Source organism: Populus euphratica, unplaced genomic scaffold, assembly GCF_000495115.2.
Source record: "Populus euphratica unplaced genomic scaffold, PopEup_1.0 scaffold83.1, whole genome shotgun sequence".
Classification (NCBI taxonomy): Eukaryota; Viridiplantae; Streptophyta; class Magnoliopsida; order Malpighiales; family Salicaceae; genus Populus; species Populus euphratica.
Genome location: NW_011499963.1, coordinates 550,415 through 565,348, shown reverse-complemented (window position 1 = coordinate 565,348; position 14,934 = coordinate 550,415).

The window sequence follows — 14,934 nt, the reverse complement described above, 5'->3', positions numbered from 1 at the left end:
ACTTCTTCTTTCATTACTTCATCCTTTCTATATCCCTCTCCCTTGTTCTCAGTTACTCATCAAATGGCACTCAGTTCATATCTTTAAGTTCGATCATTGACAAGGTTCAAAGAAAGGGGTGGAAAAGATTAGTAGGTCTCTAGTTCCAACGCTATGGAGGTTCAACTCCTCCTTAATCACTATCAGATCAATGAAAGTGCGAGGTCGTTATCTACTAAGAAAGGTTTTTTTTTTCTAAAGCCAGCTAGTTCACTGTCTTGTCTTAAATCAAAGCATCTCCCTAAAGCCATTGTCTACGGGCTTCATACCATACCGCTCAGGAGGGTGACACACCGCCTAATTGTTCTTCCGCTTGCTATCTTCCCGAAGATAGCAAACTATGATTATGATCGAGGTAGTGACCGAATGACCCAATGTATATGCTGTCCTTAGGTTAACAGTGGATAGAATCGTTTGTTTGAAAGAATAAGCTGCAAGGCAAGAATAGGTTGTTTTCATCAATAGTAGAAGGAAGATGCCCAGAAGGAGCTGTCCTGGTCCTGTTAGTACAAATAGGCTGTTAGCCAGAATAGGGCGGACAGAGAACAAGCTGGGGAAGGCGACGGTTTAGAATCAACATGGGGAAGAAGGAAGGCAAGGAGTAGGAGAAGGCCACTCCGCTGCTCTCGAATCCGCTGGTATAGAATCCGGTCTTTCAGCATCCGCGGCCTCTTTTTGCCCTTCTCCCGGAGGTCCCAGACCCAATCAACAACCACAGTTCCATCATCATCGACTGGCCTTCTTCCCGTGGCCACCTCTAGCACCACAACACCAAAGCTGTAAACATAAGTTTTCTCCGTGGGGACGGCAGAGTATACATATTCAGGAGCAAGATATCCCATCCTTCCAGCCGGCGGTATAGTTACCTCTCTTGTGTTGGAACTATGCTCGTAAACTTCTGCCAGACCAAAATCCCCAAGCCAAGCTTGGCAGTAAAGTCTGCATCCAGCATTATATTGCATCACGTCTCTATGAATTATTCTCTCGCACTCTTCATGCAGATAAGTAAGAGCAGAACTCCAAGAACTATGCTCCTACTTACTTCGCTTCCACGTGAGGCAACTCGGAGAACTGGAATTCTTGTGGAGGATTTTGTCGAGGCTTCCATTGGGCAGGTACTCATAGACCAAGACCAACTCGGATCCCTCACAGCATCACCCGTCGAAGCTGAACCAAATTCTTGTGCCGCAAGTGACCAACCACTGTCGCAAACTCAGTGGTAAAAGGATTGCGCCGCGAATATTCAATCTCGCTGGACCTATTAACCCTCTTAACTGCTACTGCAAGCCCAGAGGGAAGAGATCCTCTAAAAACGGTTGGGTTGCTGATGCTCCTTCTCCTTGGGCAAGCAGAACCTAATATTAAATAAGGTCAGACTCTTAAATAAGAAAGCTCTTCTCGTCCGTCCTTGCCACGCCTGTTAGCGGACTGATCACAAGTCCTACAAGGGATCGGGGTCTTTCTTCTCACGTCTTGATAGTTATCTCTTTCTGATCAGAGATGGAGTCTAAACTCTTGTCCGCAAGAGGGCAATCAGTAGTAAGATAGGGATCGGATTGAATCCGTTCTCTTATTTGAGATAGAAGGACGGTCCTCTACTTTGACTTTCCCATGGAAGCGAGAAGGAAGGTTCTCATCCCTGGCCTTTCTTATCTTAATTACGTAGTTAAAGAACCCAAAGTAGTCGTCTAATTAGAGATAGAGAGATAGGTCTCTAATGCAGGGTTCGATTCCCTGTCTATCCAAAGAAAGTGGACTTCCTGCTTTCTGAATCCCGTCGGGTAAAGAGAAAGTAGGCTAAGTACACCAAGTTCAATGTCGAGGTCACATGCTTGAACTCGAGGGCTAGTAGGAGGGCAGAGAGTCGCCTTTCTCGTCTTTGATTCTATCTTCGCTAGTCCTAAAGTAGATCAAGAAAGCGGCGGTCCCATGCCTTTCGTTTATCGGGAATTTCTCTTTAGTAAACGATCGAATAGGAGCAATTAGGCCTTCAGCTCGCTATGCGTGATCAGTATGTGCGACATCTGTCTTAATGAAATCTTCCTTTCCGTTTTAGCTCTTATCGAATCGATCTGTATCGCTTTAATCAACTCTATCTGTCTCTTGCTCAGTCCACGAATAGCGTCCGTTGCTTCTTCGCCGGCAAGCTCAGTTCTGTTCTAATCACTTTGATTCCCGTACACGAATACCTTCCTTCAATCAAAGATTCCCTTTCCTAAGCAGGATAGTACTTCTGTAAGCGAGAATAGGTTTTGCAAGAATAAGCTTTTGTGCATGTGCACGAATAAGCTCTTTGCGAAAGAATAGCTCCTGGTGGTTCAGTCAGGTAATCAGTAACCGGTGCTACCCTTGCTCTAGTTTGGGTAATTGTGAAATCATCCACTGCTCTCGTATCCGATGAAAGCTAACTGAATGCCTATCTGCTGCAATTGGTATTTCATTTGCTGTTCAAGAAAAAGCTGTGGCACTTGAGGAATAGTTAATCCGATCATAAGAAGATGCCATAGATGCAATAAGACTTTCAGGCCCCCATACGCCCCTTGAAAAGAAAGGCATGCCCGGTCCGATCAGCTAGGCTTCGCACCTTACTCTTTCTGGGTAGGGCTTTTCTTTGAAAGAAAGGGAAGGGAAGCTCTGTTCATGTGAAAGACATGGCGGCTTTAGTGCATTGTACTTTTGGTTAGAGTCATAAATTTTCTACCCTCAGATACTTTTGAACCTGCCAGATGACGTCAGAGTCCAGATAGACTGAACTCAATTGAAAGACGGAGCGCTGGCGTGCCCCCGTTCGGTTTGCATATGGCTCATCTTATAGCATAGTTAACGGTATGCTCGGACCAGTTCTCACCAGACTTTAAGTCAAAAAGGCAGTCTTCGCCATGGGAGCCTTTAAAGCCCCCTGGGCCGGACGGTTTTCAGCCTATCTTCTACCAGAAGTGCTGGGAAATAGTGTCAATAGTCCAAAAAGCATTCACAACAGCATCGTTGGAGGAGAGTCTCAACATACCTTCATCGTCCTAGAAAGAGGTAAATAGAGCTAGACTGTACTGCTAATGGGCAAGGCAGCCTAAAGAAAGTAGCTCTTATAGCTGAATGAATTGATTGACCACAGCCTCCTTGAACAGCCTTTAGAGAGGATCACAGAGGCCTTATTTCCTTAGTGAAATAGAGAGAGAAGAGAAAGGCTATATTTCAATGGGGGTTTGGAGTTTGTCGTGGAAGCTCCCGAACTCTTCGATGAGGATGACTCCTTCCTTTGAAGAAGGATGAAAACAGAGTTCCAAACCGAAAAGCATCGAGAAAGAAATGGTTTATGAAAAAATCTCCTCTCACCTTACTCTAAGAAGTAAGCAAGTAAACCCCTCAAAAGATGTGCACAAGAGCTAAGCCTACTTCCTACTTCCCTAGCGACTTTCCTTATTTATTCTTACTTGCTCGGACTGACTGGAATGAGCGTAGGCTCACTAGACTGCTAACAAGAGACATTGCTTTCATCTCTTATTCCTTCTCCTAAGACATCGGATTCAAAGAGACCTAGGTTGGTTGTTGCTAAAAGATAGAAAATCTTCCTCTTTGACTACCCCAGGCATGCTTGCCTGGACTAAGAGGAATGAATGGATAGAATGGACAGTGGTACCGTACTGCCTTTCTTTCCCGCACCGACCGGATTTCTTTCCTTGGACAGACTGATTGGCATTCTTATGAAAAGCCAGAAAGGGGCTTGGACTGAGTGGACTTCCCGCTCGCATTCACACTCGCAAAGGCACTGATTTGATTGGATAGACTGCCTTGACTTTCTAAGAAGCATTGGCTTGCAACCGTTGACCGGCTGGGGACTGTCTGAGGGACCAAGGGAAATAAGACTGAATGATTAGAAATGAAGTGCGCCCGAGAGGAAGGAGTTTACTACTTCTTCTTTACTTGACTTTAGAGTAAGGGACTCTCTTTATTAGTCTTCGCAGATGAGTCTTTTTCTAGCTTGATTGCGAAGCATGCTTTTGTCCTCGTGAGAGGAAGATTGAGCACCCTGATTCTATTGGTAATTCCTTCGTGCCCGAAAAGGAAGTCAGACTAACCGACAGAGTATATAGTTACTGATGATTCCTTAGAACTTTTGACAAAGGGAGCAATGGGGGAATTTCTTGAAGAAGTCCTGGTGAAAGCATACGTGCCATTTAGTTTGAGTTTATTAGCACTCAAGAGATCTCACGGTGATCGCCGACGAGAAAAGTGGCGTCCGCTTACCATAAGACATAGTTTCAGTGTACTAAAAATATATCTAAATAGAAGTCTCTCATTTAGTACTTCTTTGATATAATAAGGGGTTGACTACTGCTTATGACCTTAAAAGATCTTCCAATAGGAGACCGAAGGGATGAAATCACTCGAGGAAGGAAGAAGGTGATGTACGGATAAGCTCAAAATGGAGAAATTGGAACTGGAAGAAGCTATGCTACCTTTGGCTCTCCTTCTCCTTCTCTTCCGCTTTCCGGTTCAGGGTCAACTGGAGCTTGGTCAGGTACTAGAAGGAGGGGGTCTTAGCCGGCATGCGCCTACTCAACTCTCCACGAAAGTTGGCTACACCTAACTATGTCAAACTCAAAAGAGAAGACGCTTCCGCACTACCCTCTCCTTCCAAGTAAACCACTCCTTCTCTGACTCTAACCTTTTAAAGCACTCCTTTGGTCAACAAGGGAGAACCACTACGATGGAATCCTAATTCTCCCGAAGGTAGGAATTTAGCCAAGGCACTGGCGCCTGCTTTAAGCCATAGATTTCTCGTTTGAACTTGCATACTTTGCGCTCCTGTCCATCATCAACAAAGCCGACGGATTGGTCCATATAGATCTATTCATAAAGATCCCCATTATAATAAGAAATTCAGTTTTAACATTTGGTTGAGCTCTAGATCTAGCTAGATGTGCGAGAATGGCTAGAATGAGCCTAATGGAGACGAATCTAAGAACTGGTCTAAGAACCTCATAATGGATTCCCTCCTTTTATGTAAAGCCCTTAGTCACATATACCTTTCAATAGATCTGTCCACTTTGCGTTTAATCTTAAGAACCCATTTGTTACCGATTGTCTGAGGCCCTGGTGGAAGGTCAACCAAGTCCCAGACTGGATTTGCTTTCATCGACTCCATCTCGTCCTGCATTGCTTGAAGGAATTCCCTAGCAAGTCTTGCGAGAGCCTCTTCTTTAGTCTTTCTCTTCATCTACCGGAGCTAGCATGAAGGCCTTTCCCTCAATCTCAAATCGACGACGAGGGTCACGCTCACTTTTACGTAGCTGAACTTCTTCTTGATCCTGCTCCATTGGAGTTGGTTCATTCAGTGTGTCGCCCCCACTTGCCCCAGGAGACTGAGGATTTCATACCTTCTCCTCAACTTGTTGATTAGGTGCTCCAAGATCTGGATCTTCCATTTCATAAAACTGGAAGTCCTTACTAAGTAGAGCCAGCGTTCTCACCATGGAAGTGAAATTACCAGTTCTTTGTGGACATATTCCAGCGGTGGTAGAGCGGGTCAGTGTGTAATCTAGGTTCAACTCCTAGCCTCTCCCATTCAAGCATTCGCCCCTATGTCCCTCTGTACCAAAAGAGATAGGCTTTCCGGCCGATCGATGGAATTGATTGAGTTCTAAAGATACGTCACATTTCCTAAGTAAGAAGGAATGAGGATCGAGCTATAGTGTGTTTTCGTCCTTAAGAGATTATCTGCTTCAACTCTCTCTTCTAGCTGCCAAAATTCTCGAGCAGATTAGGGGTATAGTTCCTGGTTAACAATATTAAAATTAGACTAGAATAAGGAAGGGGATCCTAAAGAGTACATCATGACATCCTTCGTGCTCTATTCCATTATGATGGATAAGTTTTCTGACGTAGAATCAGCTCTACAGTTGGTAACTGACGAGTGAGCACTCAAAGCTCCAAACTAGTGGCAATTGGGATTTTTGGAAGAAAGCTATTCCTTCTGATCTTCGCTTGACCTCCTATATCTGCCCCAGAAATGGCTTTCTTTATTCTTTCTATCATATCTTGTATATATGAGGTTTAGAACTCAAACATAGCTAGATCACTCAGAGAGACATTTTTAAAGAAGGCTATTGATACCTACTTATTTCAACTCTCCTTACACGTGACTCCGGCTTCGGCCGGTTCGCTTTCTTAGTTCTTCCTAGCTCCTGAGGTGAAGAGTATCCACTTTTTGATAAGTAGTCATATGAGGGAACCTTACTATTCAGTTTCACTTCACTACCTTATCTCTATCTCTTTCTTTGTCGGTGGAAACAAGATAACATAAAAAGAGAAAGCCACGGGTGAACTCAAAGCAAAGCTGGAAATCGTACGTAAGGTGGCTGATCTCTTCGAGGTCACTGCTCACTGTCATAAGTGGTAAATCGCTCCACGAGTGACTTCTCTGAGTAAAGACGTAAGGGTTCAAGACTTTCTAATCCAGGGAACCGAAAAAGAACCGTGCGTCGTCGGAAAGTCTCGGACCTATGTCAGGATAGTTCAGTTCCGAGTAAGCATGTAAGCAAGCAGTAAGTACAAGCAACTCTTCCTTATATTCTAATACGATGCAAGTCCATCTTTCCTCTCTTCCGAATCAGTCCTTCTGAAAGGAAGTTCCCATGCCACCGCTTCAGGCTTACCGTACTTATTACCATCCAAAGAGTTCGACCCCTGTACTGCGCCTAGAAAGTTTTCCTGAGGTTTAGACATATTAGAGCTACCACTAGTGCCTCCCCTCTAGCTCTAGGGTGATTGAACTAGCGGATATGCCAGCAAAGCTGATCTTGGGATCTTTATAACAAATAAGCATCTCTTCCTTTTAATAAGACTCGAAGATGCAAGTCTAGATTCACTCTCTTTTCTTAAAGCATTGCTTCCGTCGGTGAATGCTTTCTTGCCAACATGCCCTCCTTTTAGACATAGATCTATCATTACCGACTAAGGAAGGGCAAACGTGGAAGATTTCCAATCATTTTGACAATGTCGTACCTTCCTTCTCGTTTGATCCCTGGTACTTTCTATTTACTATTCCTCTTGAAAGCACTGTGGAATTAGACAAAGAAAGTCTTTCACCAAGCTGACTGAATGTCGTACCCTTTGCTACTTAGATTTTCCTGCGAGTTCGATTTCTTCTTACTTAGTAGAATGGCAACCCTTGGAGTTCGATCCAAACAAAAGCAGAATGCCGGAAAGCAAATCCAATTCAATCTTGACTTCCTTTTAACTTCTAGGCTTTTACCCGAGTTGCAGAGAAGAAAGAGATGAGATTGACCAAATCGGAATGCGCACCTTCTTTGTAAATTCTCATGCCCCTCCAATGCCTCAGTTTAGGCTATGACTGATTGATGAGCCTTCTATCTCCTTCGGTCAAGCAAGGCTGAATGAGGACGAACAACTTATAGGCTTTCTGCCTTCGCTAACAGAAGAGAAGAAGAAAGGTTTTAGCATAGAATGAGAGAAGGAAAAATAGCATTACTGACTTTTCTCCCATGCTTTGACAAGTGAGTGTGGGATGAGGGTGCTCACTAATAATATAAAAGAAGAAAACGAAAGGGCAAGTTTCAATTACGAGAACGAACATTAATGGATTACTTTGTCTCCATTGCTGGGAATTTCAATTGAATCTCCTTCCATACTTCACAAGCAGCCGCTAGAAAAGGACTCTATTTGCTAGCCTCACATCCCTCATTACGAGCTTCTGGAGCTACTCGATTAGCGACGGAACCGGGTGCCCTAAACTTCCTCCACCGAATTCTAGTACGGAAGAATCTCGGTCAGAGCGGGCATATGCCAAAGGTGAATACCCCTGAAGCTACGGGTAGAGAGAGCCAATCTTGAGTGAAATACCGCGGCTCCTGCTTTCTCAGGTTGAGGAGTGAGTCGGAATGCTGCTAAGTCTCTTTACTTTCATAGTCAGGAGTATAAGAAATCCATTTCTAATCTTTAAGACCAGCCTCCATGCTTTAACTCGACTGGAAATTAGGATATACTTGCTCATACGTAACTAGAAAGCGTAGGTCCAAGACTCCTATACCCGATCTCTGCTAATAGAATCGTGAGATTCAAACCAAATATGGGTTCAGACCTTATATTATAGGCACCCTAAACTCCAGTTTTCAGCTTAAAGATCTTTGTCTCTATCGAAATCTAAGAAAGCATTGACTTTTCACGCTTGGGTTGAAAGCGGACAGATGTGAAGAAATTCCGTAAATAAGCTCTTTGTTGTGCTCGAATCTCCAAGCGCAGGCAAGTCAGCTAGCGGGGAATGAAAGTTAGAGTATAGAATTTGCTCTGTGATATCCCAACGGGAAGTTGAGAGGGTAGGTAAGAAAGAGAGATGGGGATATCAGACAGCAGTGAAGCAGACTAGTATATGGGTTTCAGTGAGCCAAGGATGCGGCCCTAGGTCAGTCCGCCCTGGAAGGAAGTAACTGATAGGCCCTGGAGAACTTCGAAGCTTATGGGGCCTCCTCTTGGTTGCCATTCGATCGCTGGAGTTTGAATAGATTAGTTGGGAATTGGATGCTCTGCAGTGATGGGCCCAGCTGCTAAAGCAGTTGATCCACTCAGATCGGTTGATTTCATGCTGACCAGGCAATGAGAATTAAGGAGGTTAGTGATAGGACTAGTTTCCGCTTATGCGGGTGCTGTAGCTAATACACGAGTACGAGACGAAGCCAGTAAGAGCTGAAAGCGAATTCCACTGGGGGAGCAAATTCCACTCCTTCTTCCCTTCCAGTTGCAGTCCCAAGGGAGAGTCAACTCTTCTTTTTATTAGCCTTCGGCTTCTTAGCCTGCTTTCTTAGCTCTATACCTCTTCTTCTCCCTAAGGCCTTTGGTCGCCTTGCTTTTGACCTTCAGCTTCTTTCCCGGTCTCAGAGCCTAGTGTTTTAGCCCTGCTTTGCCCATCTCCCTTTACTACTCTTCCAGTTCCTCGTGGACCAGACAAGGATGAAGATAGGAGTGAGAAGGCAGTTTCTCTTTACTAAAGATCTCCACTTTTAACAAGGGATCTTTCTAAATACCCGGTCAAGATCTCCTGAGCGGAATATAAAAAGAAAAGAGAGTCGACTCCTTTATCCGTTTACTACATATACTGCCTTATATCCGTCACATGCTTTCCTTCAAACTACTCTATTTCATTCAAATCGTCACTTCCGAGCTTGAAAAGAAGCCGAGTCTGTAGCCTTAAATTAAAATATCAACAAAGACATCCGTAGAATCTTTTACATAATCAACAAGAGAATGAGCTAAAGCAAAAGCTGAGGCTAGAATAGTAGGGGATGGTGGAAAGGTTACTCTTTCGCAATTCAGAAAGCTGTTCTAAGCCCCTTCCAACCCCCGGATCAAGGGCCTTGCCCATTTTCCAATTTTTCATCACCTTGGCCAATCCGGCAGAGAAGGAGCGGCTGCCACGAAGGGATGGTTAGATTACTTTATTAATTTCCGATGAGGTCATCCAAGCTTTGAAGGAGGTAGGACTCTTTTATGCTTTTGATCTCTGTAAAGTTAGGCTCGACTGGGAGCTTCTGGAAGCAGCTGTAGAGTGTTGGGATCCTGATCGTGATCTTTAATTGGCATAAGCTCGCACCCTCTTTGGAAGAAGTGTATCGTCTTTCTGGTCTTCTTCATATAGGTGAACTTGGTATCGTCGTGCCTCGTTCTGGCTACACTTCTCTGCTTCGTGATTCGCTGGGCCTACGCCAGGATGAGCTCAAGCTTGGTTATGCAGGAGGGGATCCGACTCGCTTATTTACCAAGATTTTTAATTGACAGGTTCTCACATGACCGCGCTTCAGTTTCGACTCCAAGATTTACCCACTGCGTTTGCTTGCGGAAATCTTTATTGGTGTCGATATCAGAGCCATTGACCTGGTTGTGACGGGAATCTTTAGCTGTCTGCGCTCAAAGGATAAAACCACAATTGTACCTTTGATCCTAGCTGAGATGTATAAAGGGCTCTCTGATTGTGCTCGTGGGATAACCAATATTCTATTCTTCATGGACCATGTGCCATCTTGCAATTGTGGCTGCTATGTCATTTGAAGATAATTGCCCCTATATGACGTGGTGGCACAACTAAAGAAGATCCCTCCTATCTCACGCACATCAAAAGTGCTCATGATCTCGAAGGCCTGGCAACCAGAGAGCATTTGGAGAATTTCTCAAGCAGCCATAGAATGTGGAGAAGAGGAGGCATTCTTTTCCCAGCATTTGGTGCCTAAAGGAGATATACCAAGGACAGCTAAAGCCCGGGGTGATCTCATTCTCTGCGCATGATGCGCTATTACAAGGGCTGAAACATAGCGGACCCTTTTATGTCAAAATTGGGGAACTACGAGCGAGAAGGGCATTAGTGGACACCGGCTCTTCTATCAATATCAGCCTTTATCTTGCATAACTTGGGAATAGAAAGGTGCCGATCTCACGACAAACTCTGAAATATTTCATATGATGATCAAAGTCAAAAGGCTCGAGATAGGTTCGAAGCAAAAGATCTAGGTCATTCATTGGAATGAAGCAAAGCGGGTCTTCCCTACCAAAAAAAAGGGTCTGGCGAAGGGCACAGAGCTATTGCTATCGATAACATATTCTAAGACTTCTTCCTTTCACTAACGTGAGAGCATCAACAACCCATTTATAAGATACAAGCGAGATGAGCCCATCGAAAAAGGTGTAAATCGGGACAGCTGTATTCGTCCATTCCTCGTACGTTGGTCGAGCCATTTCATCCCTGGCACGAGCAGAGCTAGAGTATAAGAGGATCGACTAACAGGAGCGAAGTAGAGAAGATTACTATTGAAGAAAAAGGCTAGTTGTCCCTTAAGCTAGTACTTTTATCGGGTACCGAGACAGGTGCGCAGCGGTTCCTCCGCTCCGCTGACGAAAGAAAGCTCGACTAAGAAGGAGATTCATTCATTTTAGTATAGGTAAAGAGATGAGGGTTTGTACCAACCAAGAAGTCGTTACAGACCGGAGAACAAAATACTAAATCGAATCAGAAAGCGAACGAGTGTCAGACTGAAATTAAAAGTCCAAGTACGAGCTAGTTACATACCTGGAGCGATAGCTAGAGAGATCACGGATTGAGGGTTGAAAGTAGAAGGGGTTGTTGAATCTTAAAAGCTTAAAAGAGAGGTTTGAAGAGGCTAAACTTTGAGTTGTTGAGGAAGGGTGCTAATCCTACCTTGATTGTTCTTCGCAGACCGGCCATGTCCTTTCCAGGTCTTATTGCCGAACTGGTTCTCCCATCTGATATTGTAATTACTGGTAGAGCCAAAAAATGGGCAATTAATTGACCCGTTGATGGACAACTTTATCCTTCGCCGGTTGTTTCGAGAGCTAAGCTAATTCGCTTCTAGTTCTGTAGCTAGAGCTGGTATTTCATCCCTCGTCGAGGCATAAAAAATCAGGTCTCTCGAGCCTCATCTTTTAAGTAGGAATGCTAAAATAGAGAGTCCAAATCAGAATATGTGAAAGCTTGCCCGATTGAAGAATTTAATGAACGAATTGCTTTCCTTAAGCTAGCGCACCGCTCCGTGGGCTTGTCAGTTTTCAAATTAATGAGACAAGTCTAGTAGAAAGAGGACGTCTCTGTCCCTTCACAAACACCTACGGCTAGGCAGAAATCCCCGCTTTCATTGAGGGACGTTTTCACTTTATGGCCTCCTTATATAAGCAAATCAATCCATTCCCAACCCAAAACTCTACAGAGTCGGCTGGTCGTGCTTTAGAGGAAAGTTTCACCTTCGAGGGAGGCAGAGGTAGATGCGTCCAACCAATTGAAAGATCTCCCTTCCTACCACAGTACTTGTGAAAAGACTTTGGTAGAATGCGGGCTAATGCGTCGTTTCTTTCTTCGTCTCGCTCCCCGGCAATCCGCCAACAATTTTTTGAATAGAAGGAGATCAGAAAGATACGCGGACGACTTGACTATAAGTATAGGTCGAATGTTTTCGTGAGCAGTAAGCAGCAGATCTCTCCTTATTTTGGCAAAGCTGGTGGCCGCGTGTGAATTCTTTCAAGGCGACGGGGCGGCCTGATTCGACATTGTTGTTTACTCTGATCCGGTCGAGGTGGTTTTCACCAGCGCGTAGGTGGTCTGACGTTCCTATGACCGAGTCTTTCTGTCCCCTGTGAACATCTTTTCTTAATGTATTAAAGAGGGCCTCTCTAACCGGTGAAAAGTGGTGGGTGTCCACTAACGGCCATTCCTGGCTCGGCTCCGATAACGCAATTCCGGGAGGAGTCGGTAATTGGGCACTGGATCCCTTCGGACCTGGAAAACGTGTAACGCTGGGTCGGGGTTTGGTGAACCAACTGGTCGCTCTTCTAGTTGAAGTATCGGGCCCCTTTTTCGTTGTCTAGGTTACACCTTCGGAATACCCCAGAAAGGGAATTCTTCTCTACTTCCCGTGATCTTCACTTTACGCCACACCGACTCCCTTTTCGAAACGTCATAAGGCGTGGAATTAGACCAAGGGGAATCTCCATAGGAACTAGTCCCTCAGATTTCGCACGTAGGAGATCGAGACACAGCCCCAGGGCTATGGGGAAAGATGTAGATCGATCGCCCTAGATAGACAACTACATAGAGGGTCTCTACAAGTCTATATATTCTTAGATTTCGTTCCCCCCGTGACGATCAATATCACAACCAATGAGGTCTGCAAGTTTCACATCTAAGTAATACCCGATCCGATAGTTTACGATATATAAATTTAACAACAACATTATAAGAAAAGATATTAATAGATATCGGTAGTTGTCCGGTCGTACCCAAACAATAAGATTCCAGAGGGAAATGCACCTAAGATCAAATATTTCGAGCCGGCTTCCGTGGAAAATTCAGACTTTCTTTTTGATGCTGCGATCACATAAAAACATAAACTTTGAGGCTCAATAGCTAAATACATGGCAATTGAATCATGAGCCGAGATCATAAAGAGCATACTGCGAGTAGGAAGTAGAATTAATACAATGAATTCAAAAGCATCAAACCTCTCTTGTTCGGAAGAATCGAAACACATCGAAATGGTACCAGCCGTACTTAATAATAGAAGGATTTGGCAGAAATATGTAAAATTGTCCCTCCTAAAAAAATGATTCCAGAATAAATGGGCAATAGTTAGGAGAGGTGCGCCAGCGGCGAGCAGAAGCAAGGTTATTAGATACCTCAGGAAAGCCCGGCCAGAACCACACGTGCAAGTTTCCCTGCATGTGGCTCGTCCGTGATAACTTCTTCGGATTTGCGTGAACTAGCGGACCGATCACTAAGCGGGGCCTCCAGTATGAGGGAACCTTTTCGGAACTGGTTAGGAATGGGCGCCACTATCCCAGCCCCGATCCAGCCAGGTTCTATTGATCATGTCCCCTTCCTAATAACAGTTGTACCTTGTCTTGGGGCATCTTTGGCTTTACGAGAGAAAGCCCGCCGAAGAAAAAAGTCTTTCTCTTCCCGTCCCGGATCATATTCCGGTGGCGTCCACAGAAGAGGAAATAGCAATGCATCTTGCTCAGCAGGCGTAGCCTGGAGTGGGAGTGTAGCGTGGGCAAGGTAAGGAAAGTGGCCGCCAGAGAGGAAGCCAAACCGGCCTCTCCAGCTAAGCCGCCGGAGAAAACCAGGTGCCTGAGGTAAGCTCTACTCGGCCCGGAGCATTGCTTCCCCATAACGAATAGGCTAGCTCTATCTCTCAATTGCCTATCCTGTGCTCGATAAGGTCCCCGACGTTCCTCGGCCTCGAGGTGCATTTAGTTGTCTTACATGAGACTGGGGATATTCCGTGCTCCATGGCAGGGCACCTTTCGCTAATCTATTCCGCCCGCCCGTCCAGACGCGGCGCCCATTTTCATTATCATCTACTGCCCTTTCTTTCCTCCCGGCTATTCACGCATGAAGATCGTCGTATGTATGCTCGACTTCGGTTGCCGACGCGGTAGGAGTACATTATATTATGGCAGGATCAGTCACCCGGGCAAACCAACCCTCCTCCAAGAAGAATTGTGCTATGCCCTCCCGATCCCTATAGAGCGAAAGAGCTGCTTGGTGATCCCTAGGTTGCAGCACGCCCGGTCGTTCACTCTTCGCGCCGCTGCCGCCGTTTCTAGGACCGACCGACGCCTCACCTGCACAGGTACCTACGTAGTGTAGTGTCGGTCGCACATTCAACATAGCGTTCGGACTCATGTGCCTTCCAGAACCAGGGGTCTTCGAACCTGCTGCGTACGATTAGCCAGCCTTGCGGCGGCAAAAGGATCAGACGTCCCCCATGCTACGGTTCCCTGCGGTCCAAACCCGGTGCCGCATTAGGTTAGGGGGCTGGGCTCGCTCCTGTGCATCCCCAAGCGCGCTGCCCTCCTAGGCGCGCAACACTAAGTAATCCAAGCCAACCCACATTACTGACTAACGGCGGATAATCATATTTCTTAGAGGTACTAAATACAACTCCATGAATGAGCAAAATGGAGGTTGCATTAATGATAAAGATCTCTGGGGAAACCGCTAAAAAAAGATTGAACATGTGGGAGGATCCGAACGAATTCTGCTTTCATTTCCCCCGTATGGAGCACTGAGTTACTTACGTTACGGTCTTCAGCAGGCAGGCTGCACTCTAGGCGGCGGCTAGGAGGCAGCAGCCAGACTAAGAATTCATGTGTAATGATGGTGATTCCACACCAGGCTACAAAAATTCTTTTTCTACAAAAAAAAAGGGGGGGGGTCCTAAACAAAAAGGAGTCCATGACCCCTTTTTAGAGCGTATAAGGAGAGGTCGAATTCAAAACTTTTCTCTCGACCCATTACCAAAAAATGGACGTCACTTTGGAACACATGCGGATAGTCGCCCCGCGTGGCTAAAAGTAAGCCAAAAGAGCGTGAAC